Genomic DNA, 17,418 nt, shown 5'->3' with positions numbered 1-17,418 from the left:
CTCCTCTAAAGTCACTGGAAGGGGTCGGGCTCCAGTTTCCGTCTCCCTGGGGTTTCAAGGCCAAATTGGAGGATCAGAGACTGCAAACCTACCCCCACCTGGAAGGCAGACACTCCCCCTCCCCCCTCCACCGGGAGAAAGAGGGAAAAAGTGCCAGGGTGGGAATCGAAAAAGTCTTCAGGCCAAGGGGGAACACTGGAGTGGGCGGAGTATTCGACAAGTTTTGGTTTTTTTTTCTAAGTGGTGTACTAGTTCCTTTTTTTGAGTAAGAAGTGAAAGGGAATAAGAAGAACCCAAGACAAGATAATTGTTAAACTTGGATCTTACAAGTTATGAAAACCAGCAAAGGTCAAGCTGGAAGGTGTTGTGAACATAAGGGCTGAAGCAAGCTGGACACTGAAGCTCCTTCACTTCCTCCTCACCCTAAATCACTCCAGCTCCAAGCACATTAACCCTAGTCTAACCGTTCAAACCACTCACAAAGCTGCCTTGCAACCGCTGACACCCGAGTTTCTCCACCAAAAAGACACTGTCTCTTGAACTGAGCACTCACATTCACGGACTGAAATGGATTTTGGAGGAAAAAAAAAAACCTACAGTAAGTGCGGAACACCGAACTGAACCGTATCTAAAATAAACAGGACTTCTCAGAAGAAGCCATCCACCATTAAGGACACACCTTAAAAGTTCTCAGCACACATTAACCAAGCAAGCACAACTAGTGGCTCACTGTTACACTCCACAAACTCGTCACCAGACACTTAGGTGGCTTCTTAAAAACTCTACACCCATGACTGGGGGTCGCCACAGAACCTGGCACTCGCGAGTCCTTCTCGGTATCCACCCTTGGGCCAAGCACTGCTGGGGGGCCGGGCTAGGGGGGCACTTCTGGACCGGGACCCGAGGGGAGGTGAGGCCCGCTGAGCCCCTACCTAGTGGCCAGCGCTGGCCGGCCGGCAGCTGCGTCCCGGCCCCGTCTTTTGTTGGCCTTAATCTCTTGTCAGGTCATTCAACCAACTCACAAGCGATGAAGACATAATTGAACCAACCTGAACTACATCAGATCTAGGCTGCTGGGAGCGTACAGCTCAACGGGCTCCCCCTCCTTCCCAAAAGAAAACGGGGTGTCCCGGCGGGGCCGAGCGGGACTGTGGGTTTGGGGGGCCGGCGCCATGTGCCGCCGTCTGCTGAGGAATGCTCGGCACTCCGAGCCCTATGGGCTGATTCAGAGAGATAAACTGAGGCGCAAGAATATCCCAGCAAGCGCCACCCCGAAGCTCAGGCCCGGAAACGGGGGGAAGGGGCACCCACGCCCGCTGCGCCTCCCACCACTCCGGTGTGGACACGGCGTGGGGGGCCCGCCCCCCAAAAGTGGCCCCTAGGGGCGCCTCCGGACCCCCGGAACCAAACTTGTGCACAACTCGCCGGCCGCCCGCCCCACCCCCACCGGGCGGCTTCCCGTCCCCGGTGGGCCGACCCTGCCTCCCCCGAGGGGGGCTCCGGCCGGAACCCCCGCCGCCCCGACCCCGCCACCCCGGGACCCCAGCAGCGCCCGCCGTCCCGCGCGCCGGGGGTCCTCCCCGCAACTCGGCGCCTCCCGGCAGAAACTTCCCTTTGAAAAAAAAAAAAAAACGGGAAGAAGAAAGGAAAGAAAACAAAACACTTTTCGGATAACGCTGCCCTCCCGCCCGGCCCTCGGGCCGCCCCCAGCCCAGGGCCGGAAAGCCACTTCGTGGGAGGCGCTGGGACACCCAAAGTTCCCTTTTAAATCTTTCAAAAAAAAAAAAAAGAAAATGTTCAAGAAAAAAAAAATCCACCTTATCACTCACAACCAAGAATCGCAGCCCCTTGTGCGCCGGGTGTCCCGGGCGCTTTAGGGGGCGCCCCGGGGAGGGGAGTCGGGGGAGGCACGCCGGGGTCCGCGGCCAGGCCCGACCCCTCCCGGGGCCCCCCGTGGACGCGCCCTCCGCCCGGCCATTGTTCGCGGGGGACGCCCGTGAGGACGCATTGTTTTGGTCTGTCCCCAACTCGCCCCGACCCCCTCGCGGGGGACCCCCGGGAGCGGCGGCCCACCGAGACACCCAACTTCGGCGGGGCAGCCCCCCCACCCGCCCGGCGCCCGGGAAGCCGCGGACCCCCGCCCCCCACTCAGCCTGGACGTGGCGCACGGGCAGGGTGGCGGCGGTGGGCGTCGCACCGCGCCCGAGGGTCGCCGCGGCGGCCGGGGGGGGGGGAGGCGGGCCCGGGGAGGCAGGGCCCGGGGTCCCCGCGGGGGCCGGGCGCGCCCCCCTTTACCTGCGGCTCCGGCTCCTCGGCCATTTCCTCGCTCGGCGGCCGCCGGGGGCTGAACTGACACGGCGAGCGAGCCGAGGTTTGAATGAGGAGGGCGCGGGCGAGGGGAGGGGGCGGGGAGCCGGGCGGGAGGGGAGGCGGCCGAGTTTCGCTCGGCCTTTTGTGCGGACACCTCCCGGGCTTCCGCGCCCGCACGGGGGCCCCCCGAAAACACATGGCGGGGCCGGGGGAGGGGGCGGGGAGGGACCCCGGCGGGGCGTGGGCCCCCTCCCCTCCCCGCGCCGTGTCCCCCCCCCGGGGCGCCTCGGGACCCCCCCCGCCGACAGCAAGGCCGCCCCCCACCCCGCACCCCACCCCGCCCGGAGCATGGTGGGGGGCCGGGCTCACCTCGGGCGCGGGGCTGAGGTGAGCGGGGCGGGGGTGCGCACGGGGGGCGGAGGCGCGGGCGCCCCCTACTCGTCCGCGCGCGGACAGTGCAGGCGCGGGGCCGTGGGGGGGGCGCTCCCAGGAGCCGCCGGGTCGCGCGGCGCGTCCGGCGCCAGGGGACTGTTGGGTCAGAAAGTGCTCCGGGAGCAGCTGTTGCGCCCTCCCTCGGCCCCGCCGCTCCGCGCGACGCCCCGCCCCCGGGCACGCCCCCGGCGCCACGTGACGTGCGCCGGCGCGCCTCGGCCACGCCCCCCGGGACGCGGGCGCGCACAGGCGGGCGCGCGCGCCGCGCCGGCCCGGTGGCTCCCGCGCACGCGCGCGCCGCCCCCTCCACCCCCGCCCGCCCTCCGGCCGAACGTGGCGGGCTCGCGGACAGGTAGTCGGGGAGGGGGCGCGGGGCCAGTGCGCAGGCGCGGGCCCGGCCCTCCCAAGGTGCGCCCCGCGAGGGGAGGGGCGGCTAGCCCGACTCCCGGGTCGCCCGCGCGGCCAACAAACCTTTACCCCGGTGTGGGGAGGAAGAAACTTTTTTTGAATTTTCTTCAAATGAATATTTCTCCCTTAAATTGGTGTTTTCCATGGAGCTACCTTTTAACTGTGTTGATTTTATGGCCTCCCCTGAAAGGGTTGGGCCGGCGCTGCTGTTACAACTTGAAATTTGTAATTTGGCCCAGGTTCCAAGAATAACCTACTTGGTTGATAGAAATCCCCTTGGATGAAAGCGAGCTGACAGTGCAGATAAATAAATAAATAAATAAATAAACAATCCAGTAGTAGCCCTTCTGCCTCTCACAGCGTGTCCCGACTGTGGGAGGGGAATGAAGAAAGCTCCAGTTATTCCCCCATTCTGAGCAAACCCCAGGCAGGAGCCGCAACAATCACACCCACTAATTTTTCTGCGTCAAGATGCAAATCAATGCAAATGTGAAATGGATCCATGCACACTGCTATAAAAAGACAAGTTTTTGTTTAAACTTTTAAGTATATCCCAAATGAAGAAATTTGAAAATATAAGCAAGAAAACATTTAAAATGCCTATTTCCTAAATCAAAAGAAAACAAAAGCGGAGCAATGAGCACTTGATAGGAAAAGGAAGAATTTCAAAAGCAGCTTAGCGAGGGGAACCGTTTGCCAAGAGTGGTGCTTTGCTGTCATTTTATATATAACTACTAACCCCACATATGGTCTGCTTAGTCTTTTTTAAAAAGGAAGTGAATCAATTACTTACTGACAATTCATTAGCAGGGCCACAAGTAGATTCTTAGGCCAGCACTATTTTTTTTTTCACTCAAGTACTCTGATATCATTTTTAGTACCAAGGTTCCTTTTTTCTCACACACACACAAATTCCTTTTCCTTAAAATACTTTTCAAAAACCTAGCCCATCTCCACCTTCTCAAACATTGTCTTCCTGAGCAGGAAACTAACTTTAACTATCCAAACTGGTGAGTGTGAGCCTGGCCACAAAACAAAGAATCCCCGAGCGGGTGCAGCCAGTGGCTCCTTGGGCGAGGCTGGCCTTACTCTACATGTTAATGCGTAACCTTTGAACTCCGAAACCTTGAATGCTGTAAACACAATAGCGCCCAGAGCTTACACACACACACACCAAAAAAAAAAAAAAAAAATCCAAATTGACCCAAAGGGAAAGTCTAGACTTTTTTCAGGAGTACAGAGGAAACGCTCAAATATTTTGACAAACCGTCGTTTCACGGGGGGACAATGATGCTCTCTTCCGGGGGCTCTCCCTGAGCTCCCATTTTGTGAGCAAGATAGCATCCGAGGGCTGGTTCCCATTCTGCACTCCTCCCCCAGGGCGGGCTGGGGTGGGTGGGGGTGGGGGAAGTCTCCTTCGGCTGTGGCTTTTAAAATGGAAAGAGTTATAGGAACTCATCTACCGGCAGAGAGGGTTCGATGGGATCCTTATGTCTCAGCGAAGAATTACAAAGAACCTTATTCCTGGAGACTTGCCAACCAAACTGGGAAATCGTTGCAAAAAAAAAAAAAAAAAAAAAAATTGTGCCGCTGCCTGCCTGCTAAGCCGCAGATCCATACTGTGTTTTCCAAAGGACCTGGAGAACGAGCTGTGGCTTATAGGGCGACACTTTCTCCTGGAGCCTCCCACTTGGGGGTTATTTGGGAAGCGTGCAATAGTTTTTTTTTTTTTTTTAATAGCAACTCTAAAGGAACAGGACACCAAGGAACCTGGGCGTTTCGTAATAAACGCCCAGAAATCCTATTACAGCCGTAGGAAGTGAACGCGGGAGATGGAACGTGGGTCTTCAGCCCCCTTAGCTCCGCCCACACAAAGTCCGGGTTCGCCATCACTTATCCCAAGGAGTCAGGTGCTCCAGGTCGCCGTCAACACAAAGAATGAAACCCCAAGAAACCGCCCAGTGCCAGCCCAACCTCTGCATGGGCTTTGAAAAAGCCCCCTCCCCCCGCCTCCGCCTTTGGGTATGGCGACAAACATCAACTACACCTACCTCATCTTTCACAAGCCCTCCGCAAGGCGTATTTCTCCTCGCCTGAGCGTATAAAAATTACACCCTGACCTTCTGACTTGATGCTGCTGATACCACGCCTGCCCCTCAGCCCTCCCCAGTCCGCCCTGTCCAGGAGTCTTCTCATCTTAACTACACAACGGCCGAGGGAAGCCCTCCTGGTAGATGTAGCTGATTTTTTAGCGTGTGTGATAATCTTTTGAGCCTTAATGAGAAGCACGGAGTACCGTACTATCATCTTCTTTCCCTACTATTTGTTTTCGCTATTAGACAAAAAACAATTTGGAAATTGTGTAAACCCCTGGAGCCGAGTGAGAGCCAAACAAAGATACTGGACCTAAAAGAATTCAGTGTTCAGAGCAGGAAAACCTGAAAGACGACAGAGAAAGCAGGAAAAGAAAAAGTTAGGCAAACTTGCCAGCCTCTGCCAAGTACAAAGGACACCAGAGAAGGAAATGGGGTAGGAGACTCAATGGGCTCCATTAAGGCAGAGTGAGAAGCTCTGGGGCCCACACTTTCCTCCTCTCGCTCCGGTTTCAGAATCATCCCGTGCAGTTTCTAGACCCTCTATAAAATATCACAATGATAAACGATACACAAACAAACAACAAACCCGGCAGAAATTACCTCTCAGCAGGGAACACGGTATCTGGGGCTGGAATCTGCTCGGTCCCAGGGAGCTGCCAGTCCACCTGGCTGGGAACAATACTGGAAGAGAAGTAATCGCTGGTTTTTATAAGCAAACTAAAAAGGGAGGAGGCTCAATTTAAATAGAGGTTCCGATACAATCCAGGCTTGCTTGGACTAATCAGACGGTAGGTTTGATACAGTTCCTTTTCTCCCTTTGGCAAACGTTATTTACCCTCATGTCTTCCTCTGATGTTCTCTATCTCCAAGTTTGCCAACACGAACACTGCGAACTATCCTAGAAATTATACGTGCTACGGGCCACGGGCCACACCTCTTGAAAGTTTTCTGCATGCATGGATCGCTCCACACGGGGAGCTGCGGGAGGGGAGGCACAAGGGAACGCTTTTACTGAAATCGAATATCAGACACCCTGAATACTACAAAATCAGAAGCTTTTTCGGCCATCAGCCTGACCATTCCACACCTGACCTCATGACTAGCCACAGAATGAGCATAGATATGATTTTTAAAAATATATTTTTACATTAAAGCATCCTCAGGCTGTTTGTGTAAAGTATGTAGGGAACAGAAGTGACTTTCCTGTTTAATTTTGGTTCCTATCTCCAAGATGTCTTACTCTATAGATGCAAGTATTCCAAAATAAATAAAATAGCACAGTGGCTAACAGGCTAATCCTCTGGTTGGATTATCTCATACAGGCTGTGATTCATGCCCCAGCTGATCCACCACCAATCCAGTTTCCTGCTTATGGACGGGAAAACAGCATAGGACGGCCCAAGTCCTTGGGACCCTGCCCGTGCACGTGAGACCCGGAAGAAGCTCCTGCCACTGGCTTCGGATAGGCTCAGCTCCAAGCCGTTGCGGCCATTTGGAAAGTCAGAAAATCTTTCTCTGTCTCTCCTTCCCCTGTAAAATATTCCTTACTAATAAAAATGAATAAATCTTGAAAAAATAAAAAATAAGGTGATCCAGCATGGAAGCCTCCCATATGGGCGCCAGTGTGTCCCGCTGCTCCACTTCCCATCCAGCTCCCTGCTTGGGAGCAGAGAATGGCCCAAAGCCTTGGGATCCTCCGCTCACATGGGAGACCTGGAGAAGCTCCTGGCTCCCGGCTCCTGGCTTCAGATTAGCTCAGCTCCAGCCATTGCGGCCATTTGGGGAGTGAACATTGGATGGAAGATCTTTCTCCCTGTCTCTGGTCTTTGTGAATCCGATCTGCCTTTCCAATAAAAGTAAATAAATCTTTAAAAACAAATTAATTGAATTAAGCTAAAATAAGAATTTAAAAATCTCAAGTTGAAGATATTTCTGGTCATAAACATTTCGAATAAGGGGTCTCACCTCCTTGCGCTATAAGCGTCTCAATACGTGACACTAGCTTGCATCCACGTACTTATTCCAGCCAAAACCTTTAGTCCGAATTACAATAGTCCATCACTGCCTTCCCTCCAGCGCCCACGAACACACAACTGTGTATACAGGAGCCCTCTATGTCCCTGCCTTAGCGTGTCACCCACATCTTCCACTTACCTGGATCTCTTCCAGAAGCCAACCCGAGGCACCAAGACCACACTGCCCTCCAGCCTGGCAGAAGTCGCTGTGCACAGGCTTTCTCCCAGCTGCCGCCTTTCTAGGTTCTCCCTAATGCCTTCTCCACCCATAACCTAAAAGATCTTTTCAGCAGATAGCAGATCCTGTCACCGCCCTGTTTAATCGCTTCCTATCGCCTTCAGGGAAACAGAACCTACTCCGGGTGAACAGCCCCTGCCTCGCACTCCAACTGGGAGTCCTGGCACACACTTGCCTTGGCATCCTGAACTTTAGCCAGCAGCCTGACCTGGAACCTTCAGCCCGAAGCTTGCTTGGGTCTACCACCTCATTCTCTGCAGGATGTCAGCTTTCATTCCTCTTCCAAAAAAAAAAATCTTACTTGGACTCAAATAATCCGGTTTAATATCACACATTAAATACTAGCATCCCATATACATGTATATACAATTAAAATAGTACAAATAAATATGTTTTTAAATAGCCCAGTTGCATCTCTTCATAGCTACCTAATCCTACATTATCCAATCTCTCTTGGGGTTCAGCTTTCTTATCTATAAATGAGGGTAGTAAACATGATGTTAATTATACTAGTGTTACACAGATCATTAAGTGTTTCTATGTCTATGGGACTCTGGAGAATTCAATGTGATTTGCTATACAGAACTTGCCATTCTTGAGTTCCTGGGATCTGGGAGGCACAGGAACAGATCAGGTGGAATCCTGGCCTGTTCCGGCTACAGGGAAGGACACAGTTTATTTGTAGTCCAAGGAGACTGGGGGATGAGAGAAGAAGTATTCTAGACTGGAGCTCCCTGGAGAGCAGAAAGCCCTTGGAAGTCAGGTCACCAGTACTAGGATGGAGCCAATGAATGACACTTTCCAGAGCGGAAGTCAGCCAAGAGAACCTGTGTGGAGAAGTGAGCGGCAGAGGGGATGGGACAGTTCCGCCTCGTCCCCTGCCGCATCTGCAGGGCTTGATAAGTTGGAACACTTTGCTCCCTTGGATTGAGGTGACCACGCCCTCCTGGTTTTACCAGGCCTTCGCCTTGACCCCAAAAATGTGCTCCAGGTCCCATGGCTGGAACCTCTGTGTTGTTCTGAAGGCTTTGTCCCAAAGCACCACCCCCCTGGAAAGACCCCCGCCCTGAATGACAGTCCTTCCCAATATTAACTACACACACAACTCTGAAAACATATTTCCAGTTGCTGAGTACAGCTCCAAGTCCTAGGTCCTGGCAACTTCCGCCCTGTTCTTCCAGCAGAAACATACCACGTATACATGGTCCCCTTGGATGGTTACACTGATCCCCTCAAAAGCCAGGCCAGTTGGGTCACCACCCTACCTAAACTACTCCCCCTGACTCCCCGGTGTATCTCAGAAAAAAAAAAACAAGATCCTGATAACATGGCTGGCAAGCTCACACAGACCCTGCTAAAAACTCTGGATTATATACCAAGAATTTGGGAAAGCCAAAGAAAGGAATAGAAGTAAAAGTGAAAGCAACATTGAACTTCAAGAATGGAATTTCTCCCCAGATGTCATTGCCTAAATAGCCCAGCCTGGTTCAACAAAGCCACGCTGGACTTGCAACAATAACTCCCTCTTCTGTGCTAATGACATAATCCTGGAAATCAAGGTGTTCCCAATAAACCTGCCCCACTCATAATCTCATCATTGTCCTGCCCTTTCTTTTTTCTTTCTTTCCCTTTCTTTCTTCCTTCCTTCCTTCCTTCCTTTCTTTCTTTCTTTCTTTTTACAAGATTTAGTTAATTTATATTGGAAAGGCAGTTTCACAGACAGAGATATGGAGAAAAAGATCTTCCATCACTGGTTCACTCCCCAAGTAGCTGCAACAGCCATACTTAAGGTGATCTGAAGCCAAGAGCCAGGACCCTCCTCCAGGTCTCCCATGCAGGGGTGGGGTCCCAAGGCTTCAGGCCGTCCTCTACCACTTTGCCAGGCCACAGGCAGGGAGCTGGAGGGGAAGTGGAGCTGCTGGGACAAGAACCAGGCACCACATGGGACCCTGGCGCATGCAAGAGGAATGACCACACACTGAACACTTGCTTACCCTGCCTTCCGTTTGAAAACTGAAGCCAGGTCTGTTGCCCACCCAAATATCCTTAGTTCTGAAAATCAATCCTGACCCCTATTTCTTGGAGCCGGCTTCCTGGTTGCTCAGGGCTCAGCTGGTTCAGGCCCTGGGGCAAGGAGAAAACTCCTTAGCCAGCTAGAACCACTCACTCCCCAGCTGGCCCCGGGGCCAACCTTCTCCCACTGCTCAGCCCTTCCACACACTTATCCAGGTCCTGGGCAGCCTCTGCAAATCTCCTTTTAAAGTAGGGAAGAAAAGCCACACAGGCTTATGTCCTAGTATTTAGCAAAGTGATTTTTCTGCATGGAGCTAGGTGGCAATAAGCGTAAAGTTAAAAATGTCCTGGACATTTTGGCAACGTCCCTCCTACGTCTCTCCCTGAATGCGCACAGCTGGTAGTGGATCTTACAGATGCTGACACTGTGACCTCTCCCCAGTGCAGCCTGCGCTCGCGGCTTCATCTTCTGTGCTTTTCAGCTCCTCTAAACCCTTGCAGTATTCTCATATCTTCTCTCCATGTGTGCTTCAGCCCTGTTGCCCAACCCTGCTCACTTCCCCCTTGGTGAAAATCTCCAATTTTACCAAAATCAGTCATCATTCCTTCTCTTACAATGCAAAACCACACCCTGACCCCAGCCAACCTTTCAGCCTGATTTCACTCAACAAATATGTGTTAACATCTCCTTTCTTCTAAGCAAACGACTAGGCAGAAATTAGAGTCAGGCATGAAACAAGTGGTATCTCTGCCCTCATGAAGCTTCTATTTTAACAAGAGACACAGAACTAATCAAATTAAAACAGAAATAAACATGTAATTAACGAAGTCTACCCTAGTTGAAACAACCCGATTCGTACAGAGGCAAGCACAAGGATGCATGCCACAGAGCTGTTTACAACAGTGCAAGATGAGGAACATGTACAAGTCCATCAGAAAGAACATGAACTGTGCTACAGCCAAGTTTTAGAACACAGACAGGAGTTGTGAAAAATGAAGCAACGTCCCATTTATTCACAGGCATCAATCATCAAATGAGGGGGGAAAAATCAAGCAGCAAAGAGGTAGTACAAAAAAATACACTCTGGGTTCGGCTACAAGTCCTCGCCTTGCACGCACCAGGACCCCATATGGGCGCCGGTTCTAATCCCAGCAGACCCTCTTCCCATCCAGCTCCCTGCGTGTGGCCTGGGAAAGCAGTCGGGGACGGCCCAAGGCCTTGGGACCCTGCACTTGGGAGACCTGGAGGAAGCTCCTGGCTCCTGGTTTTGGATACTCAGGTGAGGCCATTGTGGCCACTTTGGGAGTGGAAGATGTTCCTCTTTGTCTCTCCTCCTCTCTATATATCTGCCTTTCCAATAAAAATTTTTAAAATCTTTAAAAAAGTATATACTCTTTCAAATGAATAAATCTTCTAAAGAAATACAAGGGAAAATTTCTGAGCCTATGGAACTGTGTAATAAAATTAAACAATTAGCTAATTAATTTTAAAAACAAACGCATACAAAACGTATCTTCTAAATGAAACACCTAAGTATAACATATACACATACACAGAGATCAGAAATATCTACACAAACACATGAGTGAAAGTTGGGAAGGACCACACCAAGTTGTTATCTCCTCGATATGGACAAAGACACTTTGTGGATTGCTAAATGCTTCATCTGTTCACATGTAAGAAAATATTTATATCTCACATACAACCTGTAGCATTAAAGATTAGTTGCCTACAAAAACATAATTACATGACGTAAGCCAAGCACAGACAAATAAATACTGTATCCATGGACTCAAGGAGAGAGAAGCAGAGTCAGAAGAGTGGCTCCAGGGCTGAGACTAGGGAGATCAGACCCGGCACAACCGCTCCGTGGCTAAAGCCTCGCCTTGCAAGCATGCATCCACATAGGCAATGGTTCCTATCCCGGCTGCTCCACTTCCCATCCAGCTCCCGGCTTGGGCCCTGGGAAAGCAGCTGGGGATGGCCCAAAGCTAGTGGGACCCTGTACCTGCATGGGAGACCTGGAAGAAGCTCCTAGTTCCTGGCTTCAGATTAGCTCAGCTCCAGCCATTACAATCATCTGGGCAATGAGCCAGTGGATAAATCTAAAAAAAGATTTTTAATTTTTATTGGAAAGGCAGATACACAGAGAGGAGAGACAGAGAGGAAGATCTTGCATCCGATGATTCACTCCCCAGGTGGCTGCAACGGCTGAAACTGAGCTGATCCAAAGCCAAGAGCCAGGAGCTTCTTCCAGATCTCCCACGAGCAGGTAGGTGCAGGGTCCCAAGGCTTTGGACCGTCCTTGACTGCTTTCCCAGGCCACAAGCAGGGAGCTGGAAGGGAAGCAGGGCCTCCGGGATCAGAACCAATTCATAGGGCCCGGCGCGGTGGCGCAGTGGTTAAGGTCCTCGCTTTGCACGCAGTTGAGGACCGCCCAAAGCTTTGGGACCCTGCACCCACGTGGGAGACCCAGAAGAGGCTCCTGGCTTCGGCTCGGCATAGCATCGGCCGTTGCACTCACCTGGGGAGTGAATCATCAGGCGGAAGATCTTCCTCTCTGTCTGTCCTCTTTGTTTATCTGCCTTTCCAATAAAAATAAAATAAATCTTAAAAAAAAAAAAGAACCAATGCATATATAGGATGCCGGCATATGCAAGGCAGGGACTTGAGCCACTAGGCTATGGTGCAGGGCCCAAATTAAATAAATCTTAAAAAACAAAGTGGCACCAAGTGTTCCTTAGCAGGAATAAGTTCTGCAGTTCATCACATGACATGACTGCAGTTATTTAAAATTGCATTTATTCAAATTACAGTTATTTAAATTAGTTATTTTAAATTATTTTAAATAGTTATTTAAAATTTTAAATTGCTGAGCAAGATTTTAAACATACTTAACCACACACAATGAAAAAATCATGTAATTGATATGGTCATTAGCTCAATTCATCTCTCCACAATGTATATCCCTAATAAATTACATTGTTCTCCATACATGTGTACAAATATATAATTATTATTTATCAATTAAAATAAACTTTTGTTTTAAAAAAAAAACACATTATTTTATGCTGTTGAATGAGCTGGGGGAACAAGAAATTTGGGAGCATTTTTCATGTTTCCATAACCCTAGAAGTGGCTCTTCTGGCTCCTGCCCATCTGGCTGTTAAAGTCGCAAAGGCCACCCCTACCTTCCAGTGCCTGAAGGACACCACTTGTAATCCCTCCCTCCGTGGGCCAGTGCCCCTAAGGTGACTTGGACGGGACCTGCCTGGCTCCAGATGTGGGCATGAGTCTCAGCACCTCTCAGTGGCAGAACGCCACACAGCTCTCCCCAGAAGCGCTCCGGAGTGCCCCAGCGTCTTGCACGCTCTCTGCCACGAACTTGCTCAGCAAATACACCCTAGCCACCTAGTATATGCCAGGCACCGACTCCCGGAGCTGGGAATCATGCAGAAAACCTCCGATTAACATTCAGAAATGGTATGTTGGATAAGAGCCAGGAAGAAAGACACGGGGGACAAAGGACCAGGAAGTGTGGTTTTAGGGTGACATTGAATGGCTGCATCTGGGGCCCCGGTTGTGCCATAGTGGATGAAGATGCTTAAGATGGCAGTCACTCCACTTCCAATTCAACATCTCTTAATTCTTTTTAAAAGAAAGGTTTATTTTATTTTATTCCAATAGTGGAAGGGTAGATTTACAGGAAGTGACTCTCGGCTTGTGTGGCCATCTTGGGAACCAGCGACTGGAATATACCTCTCTCTTTTTAACTCTGCCTTTCAAATAAATAATTTCCTTTTGAAATATCTGTCTTTTTTTCTTTTACTTATTTAAACAGCAGAGTTACACAGAGAGAGAGAGATCTTCCATCTAATGGTTCACTCCCCAAGTGGTTCCAGCAGCACAGTCAGGAAACTGCCGAGACCTTCCTGGTCTTCCGCGTGCGTGCAGGAGCCCAAGGACTTGGGCCACGTGCTGCCTTCCCAGCAATCAGCGGAGTGCTGGCTAAGAAGTGCAGCCATTTAGCCTCAAACCAGTACCCCGGGCCTAACTGGCTTTCCAATAAAAATAAATAAAACTTAAAAAAAAAAAAGAATTAAAAGAAGAGAAGTTGAATTTATTTTTATTGGAAGATCAGATTTACAGAGAGGAGGAAAAATAAAGAGATCTTCCATCTGCTGCTTCGTTCCCCAAGTAGCTACAAGGGCTGGAGCTGAGCTGATCCAAAGCCAGGAGCCAGGAACTTCTTCCGGGTCTCCCCATGAGCAGGTGCAGGGTCCCAAGGCTTTGGGCTGTCCTCCACTGCTTTCGCAGGTCACAAGCAGGGAGCTGGATGGGAAGCGGGGCCACCGGGACCCGAACTGGTGCCTATAGGGGATACCAGTGCACGCAAGGTGAAGACTTTAGCCACTAGGCTACCACACCGTGCCCACAAATAAATCGTTAAAGCAAAAATTACAGCCTGGTCCTAAAGAGGTTTCGCCATGAAGATCTGAGTGAGGATATGAAAGGGTGACAGAGGGAACCACAGGAGTTCCGTGGGGAGAGCTTTTCCAGGCACAGGAAGAACCATGAGCAAACCTGAAGATGTAATAAGCCTGGAAGCTGGGGAGCCCAGTGAGAACACGACAGGCAGGCAGTGTGTGCTGACTGCCTGGTGCTCCTTCCTGGGGAAGACCTTGGAGTTCATCGGACGGGAGCCTGACACTCATGCAGCAGTAAAGCAAGCGAAATGAGCACATGCCTCCATTACTAAGCTGCTATGGAGCCATAACACCGCCAGGAGCACTCCGAACATGGCAGTGGAAAGAGCCTCATTTGCTGAAGTCACTCGGCTATTTAAGGACAACCACATCTTTAGACTGTTTTGGCAAGAACAGTGATGGTAGCAATGGTAAGAGGAGGAATGAGGGGCCCACGCCATGACTCCACTGGCTGGTCCTCCACTCCCAAGCACAGGGATGCTGGTTGGTGCGTCCTGGCTGCTCCACTTCCCATCCAGTTCCCTGCTGGTGGCCTGGCAAAACAGTGGAGGACGGCGCAAAGCCTTGGGACCCTGCACCAGCCTGAGACACCTGGAAGAAGCTCCTGGCGCCTGGCTTTGGATCCAGCCCAGCCGTTAAGGCCATTTGGAGAGTGAATTAGTGGATGGAAAATCTGTCTCTCTTTCTCTCTGCTAATCTACCTTTCCAATAAAAACAAATAAACAAATCTTTAAAAAGGTGGGGGAGGCGGGAGAGCCTGGTAGCTCAGTGGTTAAATCCTTGCTTTGTGCTGGGATCCCATGTGGGCACTGGTTTGCATCCCGGATGCTCTACTTGCCATCCAGCTCCCTGCTTGGGGCCTGACAAAGCAGTAGAGGATGGCCCAAAGCTTCAGGTCCCTGCACCTGTGTGGGAGATCCAGAGGAGGCTCCCAGCTCCTGGCTTCAGATCAGCTCAGCTCCAGCCATTTGGGGAGTGAACCAGTGGACGGAAAATCTTCTTCTCTGTAAATCTGCCTTTCCAATAAAAATGAACACATTCAACAAATAAAAAGGTATTAAAAGGGGGATAAATGAGGCACTTAATGGAGCAGCCCTGTGCACCACTGTCCGGCTCCCTATTTGCTTAACCGTCCTGTTAAATTATTTTCCCATCAGTTGGTACACAGGAACCTCCACAAGTTTATAGAAAATGGAATTGACACAGACATTTAATCGAGTATCAAATTGTGTCTTGTGAACTTTTTGATGATCTCTCATATCCATGGATTTCAAAATTATTTTATACTAAAAAAAAAAACCTTAATCTGGCTTTCCCACAAATTTTTTTGAAGATTTATTTATTTTTATTGGAAAGGCAGATATACAGAGAGGAGGAGAGACAGTGAGGAAGATCCTCCATCTGATGATTCACTCCCCAAGTGGCCATAACAGCCAGAGCTGAGCTGATCTGAAGCCAGGAGCTTCTCCAGGTCTCCCACGTGGGTGCAGGGTCCCAAGGCTTTGGGCTGTCCTCCACTGCTTTCCCAGGCTACAGGCAGGGAGCTGGATGGAAACTAGGACTGCCAGGATTAGACCAAGAGACTGGCACCCATAAGGGATCCCGGCTCATGCAAGGCAAGGACTTTAACTGCTAGGCTTTGGCACCAGGCCCCTCCACAAACTTATGAACTATCTTCATTTACTTACACTTACTGGCAGGTAAGAAGACTGAGTCCATCATAGGTTAATCAACTTTCTGCCTTCCTGATATTCTCTCTGTCCTCCTCCGTTGACCTTGGCCCATAGAAAATTCACAGTGCGGGTCATGGATGGAGAACTTACTCCAAGCCAAGCACCTGGTGCCCTATTGGGGGTCTCCGTGTAAGTGAGCATCCGTCCTCTCCATCTCAGAGCCCCACGGTTAAAAGGCTGGACTCTTAAAAACTGGCTTCCTGGATTCACCTAGGAGTCCTTGGCCACCCCACCTGGCCTCGTTCCCCTATTGCAACAGAGGGCAGCAACACGTTGATGAGTGCGTTTGGAGGAGCAAACAAGTTCTCATTCCTGATAGGCAAAATATGGCAGTAAGCAGTAAGCGCTCAACGAAGACGCTCAATCAATGCAGGACACCCACAAACATGGTCTCCTCCAAGGCACGACGCTCACTCACCATGGGCAGGAAGGTCCGCCCCGAATCCCGCTAGCTGTGATACCAGCCAACCCGTCCACCGAAGACAACCAAGTGGCACTCTGAAGTCAGATGGCACCTGGAATACTGCAATGCCAACAGTGGCAGGTGGGCGCCGACTTGGGTCCCTGGGGCGTCTTCTGCAGACGGCAGGTCTAAGGAGCTCTGAGGAAGGGGCAGAGCTAGGTGAGGGTGCAGCATGGAGGGGTCCCACGCCCGCCACCAGGACCCTGGGGTTGGGGAGAGGTGGGAGCCGCGTCCTTGGTGGACTGCAGCCCCTCCACCGCCCTCCAGTCCAGCCCTCCTGTCCAGCCCCGTAAGTGACTCAAGGCCACACTCCTCCCCCACTAACCCTCAGTTGCAGCCCCCAGTCGAACCTGCAAGTATTCCCAGAAATGGGCACCATAGCTTCAGGGTGGGCTGCCTCCACCGCCCACCTCACCTGTAAAATGAGACGGTGACCTGGGCAAGGGTGGTCGTGGGGAGGCTGGAGCCCCTCACAGGAGTTGCCCCCCCAGTGGCCACCCCCACGACCCCATCTGAGGCCAGAGGGGCAGTAGCCTGGCTCTGTTTCAACACCTTCCCATCCCAATAGAGCCGTGAGTTTCAGGAACCCTTGGGGTTCCTTTGCTGGCTCCGTGCTGTTTATTATTATTACTATTTAATGTCGTTAGCCTATCTTATAGACAGTTTCACAAAGTTCAAGCCAGCGAGTCCTCTTGAAAATAGAGGATGTTTCGTTTTTGTTCCCACTTGCTCTGAGGCAGGACTGTGGCTTCTCGGAGGGAACAGAAACCCCAGGAAGCCAACAAGACTCACAGGACCAGCTCTCCCAAACTTCTTCCCAAACAAGTTTTTCCCAAAGAGTTTTTCGGGTTTTCTGTGCTAAGTTATATTTTCCTCCCAATTCCTACTCCCCGCCCCTCCCCCCGCCCCAACACAACTGTAATAACTTCTTCCTTCCCTCTGCCTCAAAAACAAACAAAAATCTGTTACAGAAAACTTGTTTAAGCCAATAGGGTTTGAAATTTTGTTGTTGCTTTTTTTTTTTTAAGCAACCATTTGTAAGCGATAAGATTTCCTCGTTCAAGAACTCTCAAGTGCTCTGAGCAGATAGGAGCCAGTCCTGAAGAAGCTGCAGTCCAAGTCTACAAATAAAAACAGAGCGTCCCCAAGGAAACAAAAGTAGAACTTGGAGCAGCCGCTAAGATGGCTCTGGCTGGCCCCTGCCACCCGGCACCGTGGGGCG

The 17,418-nt window shown here is 51.1% G+C and overlaps 1 protein-coding gene across 3 annotated transcripts in view; it reads right to left on the bottom strand.

Moving 5' to 3' along the window:
- The window catches only part of ZNF217 (zinc finger protein 217), a 39,809-nt gene extending 22,730 nt beyond the window's left edge, over window positions 1-17,079 (bottom strand). Inside the window, exons 1-3 of one of the 3 annotated variants that reach the window (XM_040981286.1) lie at window positions 16,547-17,079; window positions 16,152-16,334; window positions 5,847-5,927 (exon numbers count right to left, since the gene is read on the bottom strand). The gene's annotated coding sequence lies outside the window, so the exon portion shown is untranslated. Of the gene's footprint in view, window positions 1-2,295; window positions 2,470-2,679; window positions 2,767-5,846; window positions 5,928-16,151; window positions 16,335-16,546 lie in introns of those variants that run through there. The other 2 variants (XM_040981287.1, XM_040981289.1) reach the window with 2 other exon arrangements.
- Between the last annotated feature and the right edge of the window lie 339 nt (window positions 17,080-17,418).

Source organism: Ochotona curzoniae, unplaced genomic scaffold, assembly GCF_017591425.1.
Source record: "Ochotona curzoniae isolate NIBS_2020 unplaced genomic scaffold, NIBS_Ocur_1.0 contig_3520, whole genome shotgun sequence".
Taxonomy (NCBI): domain Eukaryota; kingdom Metazoa; phylum Chordata; class Mammalia; order Lagomorpha; family Ochotonidae; genus Ochotona; species Ochotona curzoniae.
This window is presented reverse-complemented; position numbering and strand designations above follow the sequence as displayed.